The 26,013-nt window shown below is 40.2% G+C and overlaps 1 protein-coding gene and 1 non-coding gene across 3 annotated transcripts in view; one reads left to right on the top strand and one right to left on the bottom strand.

The window, feature by feature from the left end:
* The first annotated feature begins 604 nt into the window (after nucleotides 1-604).
* The window catches only part of PAK3 (p21 (RAC1) activated kinase 3), a 377,937-nt gene continuing 352,528 nt past the window's right edge, over nucleotides 605-26,013 (top strand). For both annotated transcript variants that reach the window (XM_045817640.1, XM_045817639.1), the window contains exon 1: nucleotides 605-754. The gene's annotated coding sequence lies outside the window, so the exon portion shown is untranslated. The remainder of the gene's footprint in view (nucleotides 755-26,013) is intronic.
* LOC123805261 lies at nucleotides 18,521-18,630 on the bottom strand. Its single transcript, XR_006783290.1, has one exon. It is a non-coding gene; the product is annotated as a U6 spliceosomal RNA (small nuclear RNA).

Here is a 26,013-nt window from a genome sequence, read left to right as displayed (position 1 = left end):
AATGAGATGAGAGACAGGAGAAAAGGCGAGATGTAGATCCTGTATGAAGTTATGGGCATCTCGACTCGTGAAAGTCAATCCCAAACTCAGCTCAGTTTGAGCGCTCACGCATTACAATGTAATGGTGATAGTGACTGCCCTTGGTCTCTTCTATTTTCTTGGCTATAGGCTTTCCAGAAATTTGTGTGGATGCCAGCTACTAGTGCCCAGAAAAAAAGGTTGAAAGAAGGCGTGTGATCGTTAATGGCAGGCCGGGAGCTTTGGTATTGAACACTTTCCCCGGGCTCTGGCTCCCTCATCCACAAGCCCCATTCCCCTGCAAGCACAGTCAAGCTTGGGAGACTGAAAGGGTTTCACTTCCGCCTGGCTGCAGGAACCACAAGTTCCAGTAGGTTGGAATTGGGATAATCATAATCAAAATACACCCAGAGGCTCTCACACACCCAGACGCGCGCACATCCCTAGGTTATGGGGCGCACATGAGCCCACGCCCCGTGCACCCATCCCTGCCTCGAGCCAGAGCATCCTCAACAGCTGCCACAGAAGCAGCCTCCTCCCCTCTCCTCTCCCTCCTCCTCCTCCTACCACCGCTGCCAGAGCCGCCACTGCTGCTGTGTCTCCCATCCCCTTTCGTCCTCCTTCTTCGCCCAGTTCCAGCTCTTTCTCCCAGCCCCGGAGCCTCTGGCTTGGCGTCGAAGGGCAGAACCTTCAGCAGCAGGACCCCCTCGTCCTCGCAACGAAGAGGTTGGAACAGGTCTGTCTCGGGGGCGCTTTGTTACGGGTTGTTGGAGCGCCAGTGGCTCCAACAGCCACTAGGAGGGCACGGAGCGGACAGGAGGGAAGATTATTTTCTCATTTTTAGTCTTTTTCAATGAATAGATGAGATGCGATGGGGTGAAAAGGTGATGGATCTCTTTGCCCGTTCGCTATCCTTTTCGCTTCTAGGCGAGAGAACACCAAAGCTGCCAGGACTCCAGCTCCCCGCCCACCCCTAAAGCTCTCTTTCTTTGCGCCCCTCCACCTCCCCGCATCCAGTTCCCAGAGCTGAGCTTTCTCTTGTTCTTGGAGCTCATGATGGGGGTGGAGGGAGATGGATGGTGTCGACCCAGCGGGGCACCTGGGTGCACGGGGCTTTGTTGCATACAACAAAAACCAGTCCTCACTAGCTTGCAGTTCGAGATTAAGCTGCGGTCTGCGGGTGGTGTGAAGTGTGGGCTGAGCAGACTAAGGAAGTGAGAGAATGTGAAGGGGCACTCCCTGTTTGTGACAGGGCACACAAGAACGCAGTGACATGTGCCGCGGAGATAGTGAGGGTTTTGTGTGTGATTCAGTGAGTGTGAGTGGTGTGTGTGTGTGCGCGCGCGCTCGCGCCATGGGGCTGGGCTACTCCTGGCATTATGTGTCCTTGAGTATCAGCCATGACAAGCCAGATTGCAGTAATATGCAGGTGGATCAGGTCAAACCTGTTCTGCCCACATTGGAAACGTAAGGATGGTTTCAAGGTGATGGAAATCCCCCCAGCTAGGACTCTTGCTTAGGAATTATGGATGTGGAAATTTCTAGCCAAGTTGACAAAGTCTTAATGGACATCATTATTGTTCCCACAAAGATGCCCAACTTTCTAAGCAGGTTTTCCTCTCTCAGCCAATGAGCATCCGAAGCTCTTACTGTGATCCCTGAAGCTCTTACTGTGATCCCTGCAGCAACCCCCATCCCTTAATCCGTGGATCCTGATTTCTTCTTTACTGCAAGGATGTTAGTGGTAGCTAGGATGTAGAGATGTATGTTTGGAGAAAAAGGAACATATTAAATGCAGCTCTGTTTTAGTTGTGTTTTTGGATTAGAGATTTTTTTTCTTGAACCATAAAGTGTGAATTGGTATGGCCATTATTTTTAAATTAAAGAAAAAAAAGATTAAAAAATGAACAAAATTCTTAAATCGTCTCTTTGACATTTTTATTTGTGGTTTTAATAAAGCATTGCTTTTTTGGGGTCTAAAAATGCAGTTAAGGATAGTGATCATTCAAACGACTGACATTTATTAAACACCTGCTATGTACCATAGTAACGTTAAGTGTTGGAAGTATGGAAATAAATAGAACATCTCAGTTCTCAGGTAGTGCACAGTCTGTTAGGCAAGATAGAGTGTGTAAATAGAATAATTATAGTAGAGTATGATGAGGGACAGATAGGGTACTGTGAAAAGACACAGAGGAGGGATGAGTTGCTGGGGATGGGGGTCCATGATCACGAACAGTTTCACTGGGGAAGAGACATTTGAATGAGTCTTGGGGAATCAATTCACCAGGTGGCTAAGTTGAAGGAACAGCATGTCTAAAGGCAGAGGAGTCATAGTTAAGTAAGACTGCAGGGGGTCCTCAGAAGTGTTACTGTCACATTCTCAACCAACTCAGAGTGAATCTCCCTGGACTGGGATGGTGATTAATGGCGAATCCAAAAGGAGCCAGTATTGGGTCTGGGGAGGCAGGGGAAGGTATAGGGGAGATAAATAGTGATGGGAAGAGACTTGACCTGGGGTGGTGAACACAGAGTACAGTAGAGAGATGATGATGTGTTATGGAATTGTACACCTGAAACTTATATAATTTTATAATTTTATTAACCAATGTCACCCAATAAATTCAATTAAAAATAAAATAAAATTTTGAAAAGGATTGCATATTAATAAGAATCAGAACACATTCTTATCTTAAGAAATGTCTACCTCATTTATTAATATTAGTGTCTTTTGATTTAAGCAAATTGGTATGTGTATGGATTTACAAGGAAAATGAACTAGATGGATAGTATTCACATTGCAGAGTTTGTTGCTTTACAAAAGGATTCATAATCAGATCATCTTAAATGATAAATAGTGCCCATCTGACCTTTACAGTGAAATTTTTACCCAAAATGCTTTTACACAGAATTTTTCACATAGCCATTAAATGGTATACCAAAGAAAGGAATACTTGTATTACATTTTGCACAAAAATTACCAATTTTAATGGAAGCATTTTGCCTCATGGTGTGGATGTCTAATAAATACTGTAATAAAACATGAAAATAGCAGTAATAAATAATAAATCCATTGTGTGTCCCTTTATCATTTGAAGTGTATATAAAATACAAATGAACCAACATAGGGTCTTCAGGGTTTTTATATTTCAGGTACTTTTAGTAGTGTCACTGGTAATTAATAATAGCACAAGATTCTGTGCTATATGTTAGTTTTGAAATTGATATATGGTAAGTACTATAGTAGTCTTACAATTAAGCTAGAACAGAGACACATTCCAAGTCTCCTCTTTCGTTCTTTTGGTGCTAATTGCATGAGCTGATGAGTGGCACTGGAAATGAATCTAGAGATGGATAATTTCTACTGAAATTGCCTAATGAGCACAAAATTACGCTAGTTAAGAGCATAAGCCCCTAGGGCTTAGACCAGTATTGTGAGCATCTCCTCCCTTAAATGAAGACTGAAAATAGCCCTGGGTACTATTTGAAAGGAATTTAAACAGAATTAGGTGAGCTTGAACCTACTTCCTCCATAGTTTGTTTAATGCCCTATTACAGAGGAAATGATGGCCTGGGGTCCTTTGGAGGGGAAAAGGTCCTTTGTTTACTCGCTGTCAATAAAAGGTGATAGGCAACATTTCTAAGAAACATCCCCACAGCTTGGGCTGGAGTAGAATTGATGTCTGCTATGCTGATACTCAAATAAGTTTAGTGGACAGACCAGTGCTTCTCAATGTGGGTTCCAAAGAAGACTAGTTCCACAGGATGTTAGTAGGTATTACACACATATATACACACACAGCATTTTGTGGTCAAGTTTAATTTAGAAGATTCTTTTTTTTTAAGATTTTATTTATTTATTTTTAGAGAGGGAAGGGAGGGAGATAGAGAGAGAGAGAAACATCAATGTGCGGTTGCTGGGGGTTATGGCCTGCAACCCAGGCATGTACCCTGACTGGGGATCGAACCTGGGACACTTTGGTTCCCAGCCCGCGCTCAATCCACTGAGCTACGCCAGCCAGGGCTTTAATTTAGAAGATTCTTCCTTCAAAAGAAACAGGTTTATTTACTCCAGGGCTTCTAAAAGTCTTTACTAGGCTAATGTTTAATGTGAATCTCCAGAAAAATAGAATATGCAGTATTTCCCAGCCAGAGAACCTGATGTTCCAACAAGCATTTGGTTGGACTGGTGTTGAGAGGAGCATTCTTTAAAAAAAGATTGTATCGATTTATTTTTAGAATGGAAGGGAAGGAGAGAGGGAGAGAAACATCAATGTGTGGCTGCCTCCCAGGGGTCCCCCACCAGGGACCCACCCGCAACCCAGGCATGCCCTGACTGGGAATTGATCCACTGACCCTTTGTTTCAGAGGGCTGCACTCAATTCACTGAGCCACACCAGCCAGGGCAGAGAGGAACATTCTTTAGGCAATAATTGGCTGAGTTCAGAGGCTGCCAATGCCCTGCTGGCAAACTTAATGACTTGCTTCACCCCTCTAGGCTTTCCTTCCTCCAGGTGTAAAACAGGCTGATAACTGTCATTGCTCTCACAGAGTGCTATGGTGTGATGACAACTAAGATATTATCTCTGCAAGTATTTTGAACCCTTTAGAATTGAAAGGCTCTATATAAACCTAAAGCTATTGTGAAAGGGACATGAAGAATTAAAATAATTATCCTAGCAATTCGGGCTCAAATCCTGTTTTTCTGCTTTGTTCTTGGGCACACTGCCTCGGTTCTCTGCTGTGCTTTGACTGGAAAGACCTATCCTTGTTCATCCTTGGGTGACTCAGTTCTGTGGGCTTATTTCCTTTCACATCCTGAAAATTTCAGTGTGACCTTTAATTTCCTGGTCCAGAGGTATCATCACTACAGTCTCAAGAAAAATCCCATCAACCTGAACACAACGTGCTGACCAGAGAACCCTGGAGGTGGGGAATAAGTTTAGTTGGAAAGTTGCTTTTATCTTTTAGACTCATTTTCTTGGAGAAGCAATTCTAAAAAGACCATCTTGGAAGCTAGTTGCTGCAGGGTTCATCTCTAGTGTCCTCAGTGCTCTATTTGGGCTGGAGCCTAGTTTTCAAAAGAGGTTTCTTGAGCATAGTTTTGGAGTTCATTTTAGCAATAGGATGGTATGGCCATATTTAAGGAAGTTTAAAGACAAAAGAAACCACTCATGTGACTAATAATCCTTCCTGTTTCCCTTGATTCCTCATCAATTCCATCAACCTTTATTCTTTACAAGATACCTTGGAAGAAGAATGGAGTTCTTGACAAAAATCACTGCAAACTGTATTTGGGTTAGAGACTGATGTTCAGGCATTAGACTTACTAGTTCTACAATGCTCTGTACATGGGCCAACCATTCTCTGCTTGGAAACAGCAAGCTTAGTAGAAGTAGGAAAGATTTAGGTTAGCCACAGAGAAAACTATGATTTTAAGACTGATACTAAAAAGTGACAGCAAAATCATTCTCTGCTCTGGAGAATTTAGTGAAAATTTCTATCCAGTAGGGAAGATTCATAGAATGGCAGAGCCAAAAGTATCTTTTGAAGTTTTTCTGGTGCAAACTGTCTGTTTGGTAGAGAAAAATGAGGAAGTGAAATGAGTTGCCTATGTTCACACAGCTACCATATGACAGAACAGAAGTCATTCTGAAGGTTAAACCTTCTAACTGCTGTTATCTGCTTCCTCCTAATGCTCTTTCTACTAGACCTAAGTATCTTCTTGTCTAATTTAGGGGAGTGTGGATTGGCTCATTCAGTGGGATTTGGAGGGCATTTCCAGGCCTGTGTTTTGCGGCCTCTGTGTGGCAGCTTTATCAGATGGACAGGTTTCTAGTAGAGCCCCAAAAGAACATGTTTTCTCTCCTCCCGTTCTCCATTCTTCAGCATGTGGTTGTCTGAATCACCAAGCAAAGCAGCTATCTGAGAACCTGAGGTCTGGGTGTTCTGTTTAGATATTCTGTGGATGAATCAATCATCTCAATCCCTCTACTCTTGTGGTTATTAACATTTTTGTAGACCAATGACCCTCTTGAAAGTCCAATGAGAGCCACTGATGCATTTCCCAAAGAAGTGCTAACATCCACTAACATGAACATGTAATTTCAGGGCCATCCAGGGCTCCTACTTTTTTGGCTCTTGGTGTTGGTACACAGCATAGGGTCACTTGTATATGTTCCCTAAGATTCCCAGAGCTGGGATTGTAAAACTGAACTTGGAGAGAATTGGAAATACTGGGATGAGCCTTGTGCTAAATAGACTGGGGGAAGACAAGTTAGGGTGGAATTTCTTTAGGATAAGAAAGTGGGATTGAATTCTGGGCTGCAGGTGAAAACAGAAAAGGAATTGAAATGGACTAGTCATGTCCCCTTCTCCCAAATTTATGAACAAGATGAGGGCAAATGAGGCATGGCAGGAAGAATGATAGGATATTTGGAAGGATGGGAGAGAGAGGTCATTCTAGAGAGGGTGTCAATCACACTGTAGTTGCATGAAATAAAACTGTTCTAAAAGTATTCGACAACCCTTCCACTTCTTTCCAGCATTCCCTCCCCTAGTTTAAGTTCTAAATAGCAATATCTCATGGCTTTGGGTAGTAGAAATTGTCTTAGATGCTGGAACACCATGTCCTTGAAGAGGACATTTTTAGAGTCTGGGAGTGCGAGCTGGATGTTGTGGGGGAATGGCACAGTTTGCCTTACTTCTTAAGAAAAGCATTTTTATGATCAAAATAATATATGCCTATGCTTTAAAAATAGAAATATGAAGTAGAATGTTCCTAGACTCTCTTCCACTGATCCCTCACTATGTTCACAGTTTGGTATGTATCATTTTGTGCATGTTTGTATGAATATTCATATATTCATATTCATAAAATAATGAAAGTTGTGACCAATGCTCCACATACTTTTCTACAGCATGTTTTTCATTGAACTATATGTCAGGAGGTATTTTCCTGCTAGCATACAGCTAATTATTTCATTTGAAAAAATACAATTGTGACATAATTTGTTTAGTCCAACCTTTATTGATGAATTTTTATATTATTTCTAATTATTAAAATTACTAAATATTGGTACAACATACCATCTCTGCATATGATTGCAAGTGTTTGTGTAGTATAAATTCATAGTAGTGAAATTGCTGGTTCAGAGTTTGGTTTGCCCATCTTTGATTTTAATAGAGCCCTCCAAGAAGACCACAGCAACTTACATGAATACCTACAATGGCCATTTCTCCATGCTTTCCTCACCAGTTTTAGATATTGTTGATCTTTGTAAACTTTGACAATGTGATAGGTGAAAAATCTTTGTATTTGTATTTTTAAGTACTAATGAGGCTGAACAGCTTTTCATGTTTATTGGCCATCTGTATTTCTTCTTCTGTGGTGCCATTTCATATTCTTTGCCTGTTTTACTATTCAATTCTTTCTGGTTTTGAGAACTGGGATCTGTTTCAGATAGTACCTACTTAACTGTTATCTATGTTGCAAAAATTTTAAGGAGTTTATTTTTTTAAAGATTTTATTTATTTTTATTTTTAGAGAGGGAAGGGAGGGAGAAAGAGAGAGAGAGAAACATGAATGTGTGGTTGGTGGGGGCCGTGGCCTGCAACCAGGTATGTGGCCTGACTGGGAATCGAACCTGCAACACTTTGGTTCGCTGTCCGTGCTCAATCCACTGAGCTATGCCAGCCAGGGCCAAGGAGTTTATTTTTTATATTTTAACTTTTATTTTAATGTCTTTCATTGTACAGAAATCTTTGAAACTTAAAAAAAATCATAACTGTCACTCTATGCCTTTATGAGTACACAGTGCCACAGTGAACATCTTTGGATTAGATAATAAGCATTTGGCTAATTATCCTTAAGATGGATTCCTATGACTGGATTTGTTCAGTTACTTTTTCTAGGTATTGCCAAATTGCTCTGTAATGTGTTTTTACCAATTTACACTCCAACCACAGTATATAAAAGTATACTCTTCTCCTCTTGATGTCTTCTGATAGTTCAGGTTTGCTTCTTAAATCAAGAGCTAGTCAAGAATTCATATTCAGCACTACAAAATGCTTGGAACACAAATCCCTAAGTACACACGAAACACATGTAATATGTGCTTCACCTTCAATTTTTAAGCAAACATGCATTTTAATTCATTTTCAACTAGAACACTGTCAAGCATTTTCCATCATCAAGTCTCTCTAAATTCACTGTGAAATGAATGGCCATTTAGGGTCATTTCTGCTGGCAGCAACTGCAGCAAGAGACAACTAACTTTTGAGATCTACGTGTAAGTCACTTGGGCAGAAGTTATTGCTCCATCTTCACTAATCTCTGAGGTCAGGTAGATTGGTTCCAGAATTTTCTAGAAGCTGAGTGCTGAGTAGGAGTCAGCTTCTATCCATCCAACTTGGCTTCCTGCAAAGAGTATGAGTTTCAGGCTCTCCCATGAGAAGTTATTGTAACAGCAATAAACACTGATGTCACCCTCTGCAAAGGGAATAGTGGCAAACAGGTACAGTTGTAGCTTTTCCCCTTACTCTGCCTAGTCTTTTTGTATCTCTTTTGTGCCAACATCCAGATATAGCCAAGAGGGATTTGATATTTGCTTTAGGCCAAGAGTAGGGTCTATAGATTAGGAGGAGATGGAAATTGGAGTGGTTGTTTGTGTGGCTACCTTTGTCTGAAGAGAGTCATTAGCAACCTTAAAATCCCTTGGGATTGCAGAGCAGTGGAGGGAGCATGAAACAGTGGTGACAGTTGTTATCCATTTTACAGATAGAAAAACACATCTGGGAAAGAGAAATGCTCTGAGAGTTGGACATTTCTGGAAAAGACTCCTAACATAGTTCACCACCCCAACACTTGTTAGCTAAAAGTTTGGCAATTTCTCTCCCCTGGGGATGGATATAGGTTAGGTGTCTTTAAAGTATAGCTTTCTAACATGATAGATTTCAGAATACCCTTTGTACCTACCCATCATTAATTTTACTTAGTGTGGTGCTTACACAGCCCACCACTGGGATGCCTATAAGCTATCAGAAGATGGGTGGGTTATTATTCCCAGGGGAATAATTTGGGTTATTTGAACTATTGACAATTATGATTTGTAGTTTTCTACATTCCTCAAAATCTCAGTATTTGGAAAATGGCTTTAGAGCCTATCTAATATTTATTTTTGTTTTCTTTTAATGCTTTGGACTAGCATGAAGATATTTCACAGAGGAACTGATAGCCAAATAATATAATTATTAATCCTTGCTGCCTTGAAAAAAAGGCTTTGGTTGTTAAGTTAATTAATATCCCATCTTAAAGGTACAGTGTCTCTTCTTCAATGAATAATTTGAAATATTACAGCCACGAATAAGGTCTGTACATATAAAACATGTGATATATTTCTCCTTATGCATGGTCATAAAGGGAAAGGCCATATTTTCTTTTTTGAAATCTATGCTTGACACTTTTAGTATGACTGGGGATTGTCATTGCTTTATAAATCTGATTAGAAAACCAGGAGGGGATATCTGTCTACATACTTAAACTAGAAAGGAAATATCTCATTAAGAGGCAAAGAGATTTGGTAAATGGAGCTTACAGTGAATTGAGAGGCAGAAGACTGGGGTTCCAGTTCTTGTTTTGTTACTAATTAGTCATGTGACCTTGAACAAGTGCTTAAATGTCTCTGAGCCCAAGTCTCCTCACATAAAGAATGAGGACAGAGTTAGGAATAGATCATACTGTAGTGTTTCAATTTCAACAAAGCATACTTGTTTCCAAAGTCAACGTGTGCTTTATGACAGAATCACTTGTGGTCACTTTCAAAAATATGTTTGAGTACCCATCTCAACCAGCTGAATCTGAGACTACAAGAGTGGACCCAACAAATCTGTTAACTGGCTCCTTAGGTGATTCATAGAAGGCCATAACCCTCTCCTGTGGTAACTTTCAAGAGGCAAGATCTCCCAGGCTTTCTGGCCTGAGGGAAATGAAACCATTTTGCATAATTGTAAACTCCAGGTCTCCCAGTAACTATGGCTTAGAAACCTGTGATACAAGGCTAGATTTGGGAGGCTGGTTTTTGACGTAGTTCCCTGGGGCTGGTTTCTGCAGAACTGAGTAGGGAGCAGAATGTTTTTTCTTTTCTTTTCTTTTCTTTTCTTTTCTTTTCTTTTCTTTTCTTTTCTTTTCTTTTCTTTTCCTTTCTTTTCTTTTCTTTTTTATTTTCTTTTCTCTTTCTTTTTCCTTCTTTTCTTTTATAATTTTTTAAAAGATTTTATTTATTTACTTTTAGACAGAGGGGGAGGGAGAAACAGAGGGAGAGAAATGACAATGTGTGGTCGCCTCTCATGTGGCCCCCACTGGGGACCTGGCCTGCAACCCAGGCATGTGCTGTAACTGGGAATTGAACCAGCGACCATTTGGTTCACAGTCTGGTGCTCAATTAACTGAGCTATACCAGCCATGGCTAATTTTCTCTTTTAAAATCATTTTTATTATATTTTATTGTTTATGCTATTAGATTTGTTTCCACTTTTTCCTTCTTTGTCCACCTCCACCCACACCCCTTCCTCAGGCAATCCCTATACTGTTGTACGTGTCCGTGGGTCATGTATATACGTTCTTTGGTTAATCCTTCACCTTCTTTCATCTAGTCCACCCTTCCCTCCAACAGCTATCAGTCTGTTCCATGTATCTATGCTTCTGTTTCTATTTTGTTTGTTGGTTTATTTTGTTCATTAGATTTCACATGTAAGTGAGATCATATGGTATTTGTCTTTCGCTGACTGGCTTATTTCACTTAGCATGTTCTCCAGGTCTATCCATGCTGTCACAAAAGGTAAGATTTTCCTCTTTTTTACTGCTGTGTAGTACTCCATTGTGTAAATGTAACTGCATTTTATCCACTCATCTAGTGATGGGCATTTAGGTTGTTTCTAGATCTTGGCTACTATAAATAATGCTGCTATGAACATAGGGGTGCATATATTATTTCATATTGGTGTTTTGGAATTCTTAGGATATATTCCCAGAAGAAGAATTGCTGGGTCAAAAGAGAGTTCCATTTTTAGTTTTATAAAGAAACTCCATAATGTTTTACACAGTGGCTGAACCAATCTGCAGTCCCACCAACAGTGAACTAGGGTTCCCTTTTCTCCACAGCCTCACCAACACTTGTTGTTTGTTGCTTTGTTTATGATGGCCATTCTGACTGGTGTGAAGTGGTATCTCACTGTGGTTTTAATTTGCATCTCTCTGATGATAAGTGACAGTGACCATATTTTCAGGTGTATGTCCTCTTTGGAGAAGTGCCTATTCAGGACCTTTGCCCATTTTTAATTTGATTGTTATTCTGGTGTTAAGTTATGTAAGTTCTTTGTATATTTTCGACATTAAACTCTTATCATATGTATAATTGGCAAATACGTCTCTCATGCAGTGGGTTCCCTTTACATTTTGATGATGGTTTCTTTAGCTGTGCAGATTTTTAATTTGATGTAGTCCCTTTTATTTATTTTTTCTTTTGTTTCCCTTGTCCTCAGAAATATATGGACAAAAATATTGTTATACAAGATATATGAAATTTTACTGCTTATGTTTTATTCTAGGATTTTCGTGGTTCCATGATTTACATTTAAGTCTTTTCTACATTTTATTTATTTTTTAATGTATTTAAAAATATATTTTGTTGATTATGCTGTTATAGTTGTCCCAATTTTTTCTCCCCTTTATAGCCCCTCCTCCTTGCACTCCCTGACCCTCCAGCATTCCCCCCACCTTAGTTCATGTCCATGGGTTGTACATATAAGTTCTTTAGCTTCTCTATTTCCTATACCACAGGTGACAAATACAAGGTCCATGGGCAGAATCCCACCCTCCACCTTGTTTTATCCTGCCCAGCACCTTGTTTCTACTCGGCGGCAGTGCTGAGCTCTCACTTAACACTTAATGAGTAGTTATATTTATACAGTCCTAAAATTACATTTGGCTCTTTGAAGGCAACCCTGAGGAAGTTGTGATCCCCAGTGAAAATGCGTTTGACACCTTTGTCCTATACTATTCTTCACCTCCCCCTTTCTATTTTATGACTACCAATTATGATTCTTATTCCCTATACCTTTTTTCCCCCATTCTCCCCCACCCCCCTCCCATTGATAACCCTCCATGACCTCCATTTCTGTGATTCTGTTCCTGTTCTAGTTGTTTGCTTAGTTTTTGTTTTTGTTTTTTAGGTTCAGGTGTTGATAGTTATGAGTTTGTTGTAATTTTATTGTTCATAGTTTTTTATCTTCTACTTCTTAAATAAGTCCCTTTAACATTTCAGGTAATAAGGGCTTGGTGATGATGAACTCCTTTAACTTAATCTTATCTGGGAAACACTTTATCTGCCTTTCGATTTTAAATGATAGCTTTGCTGGATAGAGTAATCTTGGTGTAGATCCTTGCCTTCCATGACCTCAAATACTTCTTTTTAGCTCCTTCTTGCCTGTAAGGTTTCTTTTGAGAAATCAGCTGGTAGCCTTATGGGAACTCCTTTGTAGGTAACTCTCTCCTTCTCTCTTGCTGCTTTTAAGATTCTCTTCTTATATTTAATCTTGGCTAATGTAATTATGATGTGCCTTGGTGTGTGCTTCCTTGGATTCAACTTTTTTGGGACTCTCTGAGCGTCCTGAACTTTCTGGAAGTCTATTTCCTTTGCCAGATTGGGGGAGTTCTCCTTCATTATTTTTTCAAATAAGTTTTCAATTTCTTGCTCTTCCTCTTCTCCTTCTGGCACCCCATATTGTTACAGGACAACAAGGAGGGGCTGGGACGATATAATATTACCGAAAGGAACTCCCAGGTCCATTATGTCCGCCATCCATAGGAAAGATGTCTCTCAAAGCCAGAGATTTGTGAAAAGGAAAAGAAATGTTTATTTAATGCTATACAAACTTAAAGTAGTGACCTAATGTCTTCATCAAAATCCTAAAGTCCCTTAAAACACCCACAAACATACACAGTCCTTCCTTCCTCCTTTGCCCAATCTGGGCTACCATATCTCAGGAAAAGAAATAGAAGTCCATGGCTCAGGCAGCCCCTGGTTCTCAGTAATCCATTTTGGCTGGTAGACCTCCCTCGGTTCTCAGCACCCTCAGCTGTGTCGCCGGGATCTCTGCTCCAGCCACGTGGTCCTCTCTCTCAGTGCCACGGGAGTCCCCACTCAGCCAAAACTGCGTGGTTCTCTCCCTCAATGGCTGCAAGGAGGGGAGTCACCACTCTGCCAAAGCTGAGTGGCGGTTCTCTGGTAAAGCCGCATGGTGACTCTTGCAGGGCTGCAGGAGTCCCAACTCTGCTAAAGACTGAGTGGTTCTCCCTCCAATGGCTGCCAGGTCTGGGTTTAAATCCCCGCACCAATCTTCCTCTGCAGCCCCATTTCTGACTCCTCCCACACTGGGCCACACTTTCCCTCAATCTCCCGTCCTTTCCAGCTTTTCTGACTGCCATTGTGGGTCTGGGCAGCTGTGGCCCCATGTCATGGAGCCAATCTTCTCCAAGCTCCCACACAGGTGCTGTAACTCGGGGGACCTGCCCCCCAGTCACATCTTTGGGGGGGTCCCTTTCCATCCCCCTGGCACAGAGCATGGCCATAGCTTTTAGCATATCGAAGTGACCAGCCAAAGGCTATAGGTATGTTAAATGACCATGCCATGGATTAGCTGCAAAGCTGTTGCTGTACAAAACAGCCCTGCATGTTCTCGCTCTGTGTGCCCCTTCCCCCAACTCACACCTGTGGGGGAAGGGGTGAAGACATCTTAAAATCTCCTGGACACTTTGAGTTCTGGACCCCATTTCAAATGCTCATTTAGGGTACCCCCTCTTGGCTGCACCCTATAACAATATGATTAGAATGTTGGAATGTTTAAAATTGCTCCATAGGTTCCTAAGCCTCTCCTCACTTTTTGGAATTCTTGTTTCTTCATTCTGTTCTCATTGAATGTTTATTTCTTCCTTCTGCTCCAAATTGTTGATTTGAGCCCCAGTTTTCTTCTGTTCACTGTTGGTTCCCAATATATTATTTTTTATTTCACTTTGCATAGTTTTCACTTCTTTCTCTATTTTGCAACCATACTCAACCATTTTTGTGAGCATCCTGATAACCAGTATTTTGAACTGTGCATCTGATAGGTTGGCTGTATATTCATTGCTTAGTCCTATTTTTGGAGCTTTGATCTGTTATTTCATTTGGGCCATATTTTTTTTTTTTGTCTCTGCATGCTTGTTACATAGTATGGGGCAGAGACTTAGATATTCACCAGGGCAGGTCAACCCATGTCACTGTGTTGTGATGCTGTATGTTGGGGAGGGATCAGAGAGGGAACAATGCTGCTTGCTCAGCTCTCTGCTGGCTTTCAGTCACTTCCCCCACTACCCACAAGCAAATTGAGCCCTTCTGGTGCTGATTTCCAAGTGGGTGGGTTTGTGTATGTTATAAGACCCTGTGGGTCTCTCCAAGGAACTCTACTGTGAAGCTGGGAGTTTCTCCTGCTGCCAAAATCCCCACAGGTTTTTACAGACAGAAGTTTTGAGGCTTTCTTTTCCCGCACTGGAACCCTGGGTTGCGTGGTCTGTCTTGCTCCTCAGTTGGTCCTCCCAGTTTATGTGCAAACAAATGTGGGACCACCTGGCCCTCCAGCCACCCCCTTGCTGCACATCCTCTCTGCTCCAACTATCCATCTCCTCCACTCCTACCAGTCTGGATGAATGTTTCTTCTTTAACTCCTTGGTTGTCAGACTTCCGTGCATGTCAATTTTCTGGCAGTTTGGTTTCTTTTTGTTTTTAAATTTGTTCTTGTCCCTCTTTGAGTTGTTCGAGGATAGAAAGTGTCTCTACTTATGCCTCCATGTTGACTGGATGTCCCATTTAAGTCTTTTTTCTATTTTGACTTTATTCTTGTGTATGGTATAAGTTGGTGGTGTAGTTTCATTTTTTTTTTCATGCACTAGCCCTGTTTTCCCAACACCATTTATTGAAGAGACTGTCTTTCCTCCATTGTATGACCATACCTCCTTTGTCAAATATTAATTAACCACAAAGGGTTTATTTACGGGTTCTCTGTTCTGTTCGATTGATCTATATGCCTGTTCATATGCCAGTGCCAGACTGTTTTGATACAGTGCCCTTATAGTATAGTTTGATATCAGGTATTGTGATCCCTCCAACTTTGTTCTTCTTTCTTATGATTGCTGAGGCTATTCAGGGTCTTTTTTTCCTTCCATATACATTTTTGGAGTGTTTGTTCTAGATCTGTGAAATATGGCATTGGTTTTTTAATAGGAATTGTGCTGACTCTATAGATTGCTTTGGGTATTATGGGCATTTTAATAATGTTAATTTTTTAAACTCATGAACATGGTATACCCTTCCACTTATTTGTATCTTCCTTAGTTTCTTTCTTCAGTATTAAGTAGTCTTTAACTTCCTTGGTTAATTTTATTCCTAGGTACCTTATTTTTTTGTGGTTTCAATAGTAAATGGGATTATTTTCTTAGTTTCTTTTTCACATTGTTCATTATAAATGCCATCAATTTCTGAGTATTGATTTTGTATCTTACTACTTTGCTGAGTTCATTTATTAGGTCTAGTAATTTTTGTTGGAGTCCTTTAGTGTTTTCTATGTACAATATGATGTCATCTGAAAATAATGACAGTTTTACTTCCTCCTTTCAAATTTAGATGACTTTTGTTTCCTTTTCTGATTGCTATGGCTAGGACTTTCAGTACTATGTTGAATAAGATTTTTTTCTTTTAGATTTTTCTATCTTCTTGAGGTATGCCTGTAATGTTATAAACTTCCCTCTAAGGACTGCTTTTGCTGTTTTCCATAGATTTGGGGGTTTTTGTGTGTTCATTTTCATTTATTTCTAGGTTATTTTTTATGTCTTCCCTGATCTCATTGATAATCCATTCATTATTCAATGACATGCTATTTAGTCTCCATGTGTTTGAAAGTTTTTGAGTCTTTTCATTGAGATTGATTTTTAGTTTCATGCTATTGTGGTCCAAGAAAGTGCTTGATATGATTTCAGTCTTATTTGTTAAGACTTATTTTGTGTCCTACCATGTGGTCTATCTTTGAGAATGATTCATGTGCACTTGAGAAGCATGGGTATTGTGCCTCTTTGGGATGAAATGTTCTGTAAATATCAGTTAACTCCATTGTGTCATTTAATGATGCTGTTTCTTATTTATTTATTTATTTATTTATCTATCTAGAAGATCTATCCGTTGATGACATTGGGGTGTTAAAATTCTCTACTATGACTGTGTTGCTGTCAATCTCTTACTTAAAGTCCACCAATATTTTCTTCATATATTTATGTGCTCCTTTATTGGTTAAATATATATTTACAAGGGTTATAGCCTATTGTTGTATTGCTCCCTTTAGTATTATGTAGTGACATTCTTTGTATGTTGTTATGCCCTTTGTTTTGAAATCTATTTTGTCAGATAAAAGTATTGCTAAAACAGCTTTTTGTTTGTTTGTTTCCATTTGCAGGGAATATTCTCCATCCCTTCACTTTCAGACTGTGCAAATCTTTTATTTTGAGGTGTATCTCTTGTAGGTAGTATATATAAGGGTCATATGTTCTTATCCACTCATCTAACCTATGTCTTTTGATTGGAGCATTTAATCCATTTACATTTAACAATATTATGGGTAGTTACTTATTTAATCACCGTTTTTTTTGTTCTTATGTTCCTCTCTGTACAGCTTTCTTGTACTTAAAGCAGGCCCTTTAACATTTTTTGCAATGCTGGTTTGGTGGTAACTAACTCCTTTAGCCTCTTTTTGTGTGTGTGTGTCTTGGACTCTTTTTTTTTTCACCTTCAATTTTAAATATATCCTTGCTGGGTAGAGTATTCTTGGTTACATGTCCTTATTTTTTTTTATCTTGAATACCTCATGCCAATCACTTCTGGCCTGAAATGTCTCTGTTGAGAAATCAGCTGACAGTCTTATGGGAGCTTCCTTGTAGGTAAGTAACTGTCTCTCTCTTGCTGCTTTTAAGATTCTCTATTAGTCTGCCATATGATCTCACCTTTAACAGGAACCTAAACAACAAAACAAACAAACAAGCAAAATACAGCCAAAGACACTGAAATAGAGAACAGGCTGACAGTGACCAGAGGGGAGAGGGGAGAGAATTTCAGGGGAGAATGGGAAGGGTTCACAGGAACAAATATAAAGGACACATGGACAAAAACTAGTGGGGGTAGAAATGGGAGTGAGGTGGGGAGGGATAGGTGGGTGGGCTGGGATGGAAGTTAAGGACAGAAAACTGTACTTGAACAATGATTAAAATAAAATTTTTAAAAAAGATTCTCTATTTGTCTTTACCCTTTGCCATTTTAATTATATGTCCTGGTTTGGGTTTTGAGGGTTCAGTGTAATTGGGACTCTGTGCTTCCTGAATTTGTGTGACTTTCTCCTTTACCAGTTTAGGGAAGTTTTGTGCCATTATTTCTTTAAACAGGTTATCTATCACTTGCTCACTCTCTTTTACTTATGATACCCTTATGATTTGAATATTGTTACACTTGATGTGGACCCAGAGATCCTTTAGATTTTCCTTGTTTAATGTCTTTTCAAAAAGATTTTATTTATTTATTTATTTATTTATTTATTTATTTATTTATAGAGAGGGTAAAGGAGGAGAAATAGAGGGAGAGAAAAATCAATGTGTGGTTGCCTATTGCGCTCCCTACTGGGGACCTGGCCCACAACCCAGGCATGTGTCCTGAGTGGAAATTGAACCGGTGACTCTTTGGTTTGCAGCTCAGCACTCAATCCACTGGGCCACACCAGCAGGGCTTGTTTTATATCTGAAGTCTCTTTTTCATTTTCTTTTTGGGTAGATACTGTTATCTTGTCCTCTAATTTTCTGATTTGATTCTCTGCTTCATCTAACCTACTATTGATTCCTTCTAGTGAATTCTTCATTTTAGATATTGTAATCTTCATTTCTGGTTCTTATTTATCATTTCTATGTCCTTTTTTAATACTTACTGTCTCTTTGTTTAAGTTCTTACTGAGATCATCTGTTCCTCCCCTAAGGATCTTGAGCATTCTTGTAACCATTATTTTAAACTGTGTATCTGGTATTTGGGTTGCTTCCATTTCATCTATTTCTGTTAATTTTTCTGAGGATTTCTGTTTTTCTTTTTACTTTTTAAAGATTTTATTTATTTATTTATTTTTATAGAGGGGGGAAGGAAAGGAGAAAGAGAGGGAGAGAAACATCAATGTGTGGTTGCCTCTCATGTGCCTACAACTGGGGACCTGGCCCCCAACCCAGGCCTTGACTGGAAATCAAACCAGTGACACTTTGGTTCACAGGCCCATGCTCAATCCACTGAGCTACATGAAGTAGGACTTCTGTTTTTCTTTTGTTTGGGACATTTTTGTTTGTCTTCACATTTGTTTCCTGTGTGTTAGGTAGATGTGCTATGTCTCTCCCCAAAATGTGGAATGCTTCACAAATTTGCATGTCATCCATGTGTAGGGACCATGCTAATCATCTTAGTATTGTTTTATTTTGTATATATACATATACAATGTAGTATATGTGCTGCCAAAGTGAGCACCAGATACTTTTTAATAAGAGCAAGTCTGGATGAAGAAACTGACAAATTATTCAATAATTAGCATATTTCATGCCCTTTGCCATGAAATCTTCAGTGGAAGGTTTCTGCCTTCCTGATAAAGGACAAAGTGGTATCAGAACTCTCACCCTTTTTGCTCATGCTCTCCTTTGAATCCTGTTTGAAGTTTCTTTGACTCATTTGAGTTGCTAAACTTTACTCTGTTTCTCTTCTCTTCATTAAATGCACTGTGTTGCAGTGGTTCTTCCTGTTTCTTGGGATTTCAATACCCCAGATTTTTGTGCCCTAACCTCTTCCTGCCACCACTATATTTTAAACACTTTATCTCTACCCATAAGCCCCCCCTTCATCAAATCACTGATTTGTTTTTCTTCAGCCATAAGCAATTTGTCAATACTATCCTGCCCCCTAAATGCCAAAAGGAAAGGAGGCAGCATCACTGTCTACTCCTTTACCCAACTTATTTTCTTATGTCTCAGTCTTCATTGCTTCATTTCATCATGGGGGCAATTGAAGCTAGAGAAATGCTTCTCCAAAGCACAGCGAGTCTTTCTTTATGTGTGTGTGTGTGTGTGTGTATATATATATATATATATATATATATATATATATATATATATAGCTACCATTTATACAGCTGTGTGCCAGGTATTGCACCAGTATCTTAGTATGCATTATCTCATTTAATCCCATTCACAATGCTATAAGGTAGGTAAAGTTAAAATCTTCTTTTGCAGAGGAGGAAACTGAAGCTCAGAAGAGTTAGGAGACTTGCACATGCTCATCTACCAGTAAGCAGCAAAGTAGGTCTGTGTGTCTGGCTCCAGGTCCTGAATAGTTAAACGGAGTATTCTGCTGTAAAGGGTTCCCCATAGTGATAAGGCTCTGTTATACCAAGGGCAAATATTTGAAGCAACAGATTTTCTTGGGAGTGAAGAGACAGGGCCCTGAAGAGTCTAAATAACTTCAAACACCAGGACTCTGTTTTAATGGCAGAGTACTGTTGCCAGGGCTATTATGTGTCATTGCAGAGGTGAGGCTAGGGAACTAGTTTTGATTCTTGAAAATTGATAGTTGAGTAAACCTGTAACATTGGCATTGAGAAGTAAATTCATGATATCATTGTTTAGTAGATCATGGGGATGTGAAGCATACTTGTTATTTTTCTCCTTTCACTCCAATCAGGAAACTGGTGCCAAGAGTATAGATGATCAGAGTTTGGGAGTGACCTTCTGAATATTCTGATCTAAGGGGGAGATAGCTAGGAGAAAGGCCCAGAATAGTGTGAACAACAATTTTGTTGGCTTGGATTCATTAGTTTCCAACTGACCCAAGTCCTTCTTGTCTGATTCTCATTAACAAGCTTGCAGCATGTAGCAAGGAATATTTGGCATTCTCCAATATAGAATCATTGAACTAGGACTGATAGGACTCAAACTTTTGAGAACAATAAATCCATACATAGAGAGTTTCAAAATATACCCATGGGACTGAGGTTATCCTCAAGCCTTAACCTAATAACCCATTTGAAAGAGCCCAACATTTCACTTTGAATATAGCATATGGATCAATTTAGAATTCTTGCATAAAAACATTTTTCCTTTCCTTGGCCGTTTTCTAGAAAGAGCTTGTGTTGGCTATAATTTCTCTAAAAACCTCTTTTGAGTTGTAGCTTTCAGATGAAGACTTTTATCCATTTTCTGAAGTGCCTGTCCTCTTTAGTGTCAGTTTCAGTTATTACAGTCTATAGGCATCATGGTCTTGGAAGGCCTTAGTCACTTGCTCCATGTCTAAAGTTGGACAAGTCATTTCACCTCGATAGGCCTCAGATCTCCCATCTATTATGATCCTGATTCACCCTTTTCTGTGAAGATATTAGAGCAATTAGATTATTGAAAAGAAATGGTTCAAGATATATGATTGTGGTTGTCTTCAGGTTTTATTTATCTGGCAAACGAGCTGTGTTAGAGGGAAAAAAAGGAAATAGTGTAAGGTTAAAGGGCCAGGAGCTAGAATTATTTGCTTAAATTCAAATCCCTATTCTATCTACTACTAGCTAAGTGGTCATGGAAAGTTTCTTAATGACCTAATATCCTTAGCTCTGTAACTTGGAAAAAGTAATAATTGTACCTATTTAATAGACTTACAGTACAGAATCAAAGAGAATACATGTCAAGGGTCTGTTTTATAATTGGTGCCCAATAAATGTCAGTTATTTTTTATTATTCTGAGTGCATGAAGCTCTGTGGAGAGGTATAAGTGCCCAGGCATTTTGGACAAGTCACTTAGTCTCTTTAAACTTCAGTGTTTTCACCTGTGCCATAGGACTACTAATAGTAGTTACCACTTAGGGATTTTTGAGGACTAAAGAAGACAATTACTGCACAGTTCTGAGCATACTGCCTGTTACATAAAAGGGCTCCAACCTCAGTGACCCTGTAGGCTCACTGGCAGAGGTGTCCAAACTGTGGCCTCTGGGCCACACGTGGCTCAGGAATGCAGCCCAACACAAAATCGTAAATTTACTTAAAATCCTTTTTTTTCTGATAGGTTTTCATTACTGTTGTGTATTTAATGTGTGGCCCAAGACAACTCTTCTTAGTATGGCCCAGAGACACCAAAAGGTTGGAAAACCCTGGGTAGACCCTTTGGTCTCTGACTTCTTAGTATTTGGGCCACCTTTGGGTCCAGCTCCCACCCCAGCAGAAATTTATGATGCCTGTGATGTATACGTTGTTTGGGGTAAAAAGATAACTTTTTTGTTTTTGTTTTTGTTTTTTTACATGTGATCTCCTGAGACTGAGAGGGCTTCCTGCAAAAGCACAGCACAGTGTTACATGGCATGCTTCTAGAGAGCAGCTGACTCCTAGGAGCAAAACCAGTTCACAAAATAAACTGGGGACAAAGCAGACCCTGCTTAGCAACTCCCATAGGAGCCTGGCCCCATGCAGCACAAAATTCTGTTAGTGGCTTCTCTTACACCTCCTCTGGCAACCCTGCCAGCTATGTATTCCCTTCTGGCATTCCTCCAAGACAACAGGTCGGGGAGCCCTGCATCTCCTCCCCAAGTAATACATCAAGTAAGGCAACTGTATGCTACCATAGTGACAATTCCTACCTGATCAATAGAGCTGGGACTTGAGCCCTGGTGACCAGACTAGATATTGGACTAGATATTGGGACTGAGGGAGGGAGCAATCAATCAGGTATGCCTTGAGGGGAGCCACCTCTCAGAGCATCACTTGCCTCAGCATGGTGACGAAGCAGCCCGGCCTGCCCACTACTGACTCTGGGATACATTAATACCTACCTCTGGGGCCCCAGACTGACAATTTCAGGCATATTCTGCTCTCATTGCATTTCTAATTTCTTTGCCTTAGTTCAACCCTTATTATTTCTTCCCTGAACTATTCAATATTATTGTCGCTGCTGCTGTTGATGCTACCGATAATGGTAATAATATCTAACATTTGAATGCTTATTATATTCTAGGCACTTTGCTAAGCATTTACATGTATTATCTCATTTAATAGTCACAACAATCCTGGGAAGTAGGCACTATTTATATTTCCATTTTACATTTAACATTTATTGAGTGCTTACCATGTGCTAGGCACTATGCTAAGTGCCTAATATTTACTTTCTCATTTATCCTCATAATACCTTATGTGATATCTGTCATTCTTGAGTAGTCAGGGTCAAATGGGAACCTGGGCACCTATGGAATATTTAGAAAGGGTTGTATGACTCAAGAGGACTTTTGATGCATTTTGATAATTAGTCCTTCTTTGCCACCTCTTCCTTCCACTTTCCCACCAACTGCTTGTGTACAGTAGACATTGCTCATTCTGAACCCTGGCCCTGGCCCTAGCCCTAGCCCTGCCTGGAGATAAGAGGACCATGTTAACACCAACTGCTTTTAGCAAATGAGGAGTGGTGCATCCTACCCATTCTGGGATGTTTTGGTATAGCTAGGTTCAGGCTAGGGTAGCAGCTTACTGGAAGTTACCAAATAAAAGTCATGCTTCTTAGCCTGGAGTTTTAGGCTTTTTAATATATGACTATAAATGACCATAACATACATTTCAATGGTGTCTACTTAATACCGACTCAGTCCTTCAGCCACTGCTACCCCTACCCGAAGAACACAGTTTATACACAAATACCCATTTCCATGACTTTTCTCATGATGCTCTCCTACTTGTCCTTCTTCAGAAATCCTTCTCAGACCATATCACTTCTTTATTTCTTTATTATTTCATCCTTTCATCCCAAGGACACATATTGAGCATCTATTATACACTAGATGTCATGCTATGCACTTAGAATATGATTATAAGCAAAGCAGGTATAGGCCCTGCCCTGATGGAGCTCATGGTATAGTGGAAGAGGCAGACATTAAACAAATAAAGCCAGACATATATAATTATAAGTTCTAATAAGTGCTGTGAAGGAAACGAACAGGATGGCATTAGACACAATAACTAAGGAGACTTAACTTAGATGGGGGGGATCAAGAAAGGCCTTTCGGGGAAAGCAACATTTAAGCTGAGACCTGAAAGATGAATAAATATTAACAACAAACATTCCAACTTGTGCAGATACCATGAAATAGAAGCTTGGCCTACTCAAGCAACCAAAACAGGCAGTGAATCAGGGAGAAGGTGGTATTCAGTGAGGTTGTAGACAATGCAGTGTGTTGCATGACACAGTGATGAGTTCTCTCCTTATGCTGAGTGCAGTGTGAAGTCACTGACATGCTTAAATGAGGGATTAAATTAATCTAATTCATATTTTTATACTAGTATTCTGGCCACTTTATAAAACAGGACTAGAGAGTGGGAAGGAGAGAGAGAGAGGCAAGATAGGACACCAGGACAGTAGTCTAGGAAAAGAGATGCTGGTGGCCTAGACTAAAGGGTGGCAGTGGCCATAGAGAGAAGCAAGCAGGCTTAGGATACATTTCAGAGCTAAAGCCAAAAAAGATTTGCTAATGGACTAGATATTGGGACTGAGGGGAGGGAGCAATCAAGGAAGACTTCCATGTGTCAGACTTAAGCAAGGTAGATGGCATTACAGCTGATGGACATGGTGGATGTATCCTTAAGGAGATTTGGAGTTTAGCTCCACTGTGCCACATTTGGTCTATAATACTCATTTAGCATATATTCTATACTACTTTGTTCTGGTAATAGTTAACAGGACTGTATTTGTTGTTCCAAAGTAGGTTTTAACCTCTTTGAAAACACTATGTCTTACTTATGTCTGTATTCTCCAAAGAACTGAACAAGTAATGTATTGAAGACTGAATGATCAATTAAAGGAAGGAACTCCTTTATCTTTCAACTTTACTCTTCTCACTAAAGTATCAGACATGACTCTGGATTAAGCTTTTTTTTTTTTAATGAGACTCTTGAAGAGATATGTGCTTTGATCCAGACTTAGAACTGTATTCAATCATTAATCACCTTTGAACAATTGCTGCTGTGTCAGCATTATACATAGAGCACACCTAACCTTGGTCCTCAGAACATCTTTTAGCAATGCAATAAAGGCTATCTACTCACAGAAGAATGGCCTCATGGTAGTGTGCAGGTTAGCTCAGAAAGGGCAGAACAGAAGACTAGAAGTAGCCTAAGGGCCTCAGTTGTTCAGGCAGGTGTGGGCTTTTGTGGCCATGGGTTTCAGCATGTGGCATCTGAAAGCACATAGCATGGATAGCATGCTACAGAATCTTAGATTCAGTCACAAAATAGACCAAATATAGTTGGATTCCCATGTCCAAAGAAGACAAAACAAAAAGGAGGTACCCTATTGCAGTTTTTATGTGATTCTTGCAGAAGTTCTACACTGACTCATATGATCCCGAAGTTCTGAGGTAAGAAACCAAGAGTCTGCATTTGTATAAGCATTTCAAGAAATTATCATGCAGGTTACCCACCCATATATCACACTTTAAGATGTCCTGGCTTAAGGATCAGCCTTGGAACTAAAAACCGGTAAAGCTAGCTGATTGGGTATAACTCAGCCTATCCCTGCTATGTCTTTAGGAGATAGTTCAGTTATTTTCAGTAACCCCAGGAGTTTTACACACAGTTGTGCCCATGCATGGACACCCAGAAGAATCACTAAAAAAAGAGATGTAACAATCTGACCACCAGAGAAGGAAGGGCCAGGAGGCCAGAATTCATAACATTTCAGCTGTGCATGGGAACTGACAGGCAATACAGCTGCATTTTAGGGATGGTCTCAAGGTGTTACTGTCTGATGAGTTACTCTACAGAGGGAGAACCCTCAGTTCCCAGAAACTTCTGAGGTTGCATTTCAAAGAGGAGCTGAATTGGTCTTTGCCCTGTACTCTAGCATTCAATCAGGGATGTTGGAGGGGAATAAATGTGTATTTAACATCTCTGTGGGATTACAGGCACTTTGAGTAGTTCCCTGCCTCCAGGTTCACACTGTAAGGAACTTAATCCTAGTCTAGCCAGCCTAGATTGCTGCCTCACCAAACCTTGCTCTGAATCCCTGCCGCAATAGTATGGACATCACAGAAATAAACTTTCTCCAAGTGTCCAGGGGTTTAACTCTAAGTAGCTCCATCATTACTGCTTCCCATTTCTCTTGCCTTCTACTTCTTCTCTTGGAGACCTGAGGCTGAACTGGCCATCAGTTGTAGAACACACAGCCTGTAGCAGTGAGCATCTAGGGGTCCATTATACTTCCTATCTTCTAAGGCCACCAAAAGAAACCCACAGGCAATAATCATATCCCCACTCCCACCCCTGTGGAACTGGTTGTACCTTCTGAATTCCCTAAGTCTAAAATTGGCCCTAGGTGGTAATCAGTACCTCCCCAGTTTGTTTCAACTCTGGGACAACCTAAATCCCAATGATTTTATTCCAAAAAGGGTCTACTCAGAATTTGGAGACATCTTAACTCCTCTTAATGCTTTTCCATCCGTGTTATCCTCTGTCACTACCCCAAATGTAAGCTTTTCTTTCCTGGGATATTTCATCACTGTGCATGTTTGTGTTTTCTTTTTACACTCTATCCACTCTCCCAGGCCATTCATCTGTGCCCTTTGAGACTCATGTTGTACTTCAACAAACTCCCCTGGCCCTTGTCCTCTTGCAGTGTCTTCTACCTAGCACATTACAGCACTGGCTACACAGTAGCATTACCTGGGCAGCTTTTTATCGAGGGGTGAAGCCTGGACCACATTGCCAGAGATTCCAATTCAGGTGGCCTGAAGTGGACCCTGGGCTTCTGTACATTTGAAGAGCCACCCCACATGATGATAGTGTGCAGCAAAGTTTACAAACCACTGATGACTGCTTGCCTTAACTGA

The sequence above is a fragment of the Phyllostomus hastatus genome, unplaced genomic scaffold, assembly GCF_019186645.2.
Source record: "Phyllostomus hastatus isolate PE091 unplaced genomic scaffold, TTU_PhHast_1.1 phas_scaffold_28, whole genome shotgun sequence".
Classification (NCBI taxonomy): Eukaryota; Metazoa; Chordata; class Mammalia; order Chiroptera; family Phyllostomidae; genus Phyllostomus; species Phyllostomus hastatus.
Note: the sequence above shows the minus strand (reverse complement) of the source record. Positions and strands in the feature narration are given on the sequence as shown.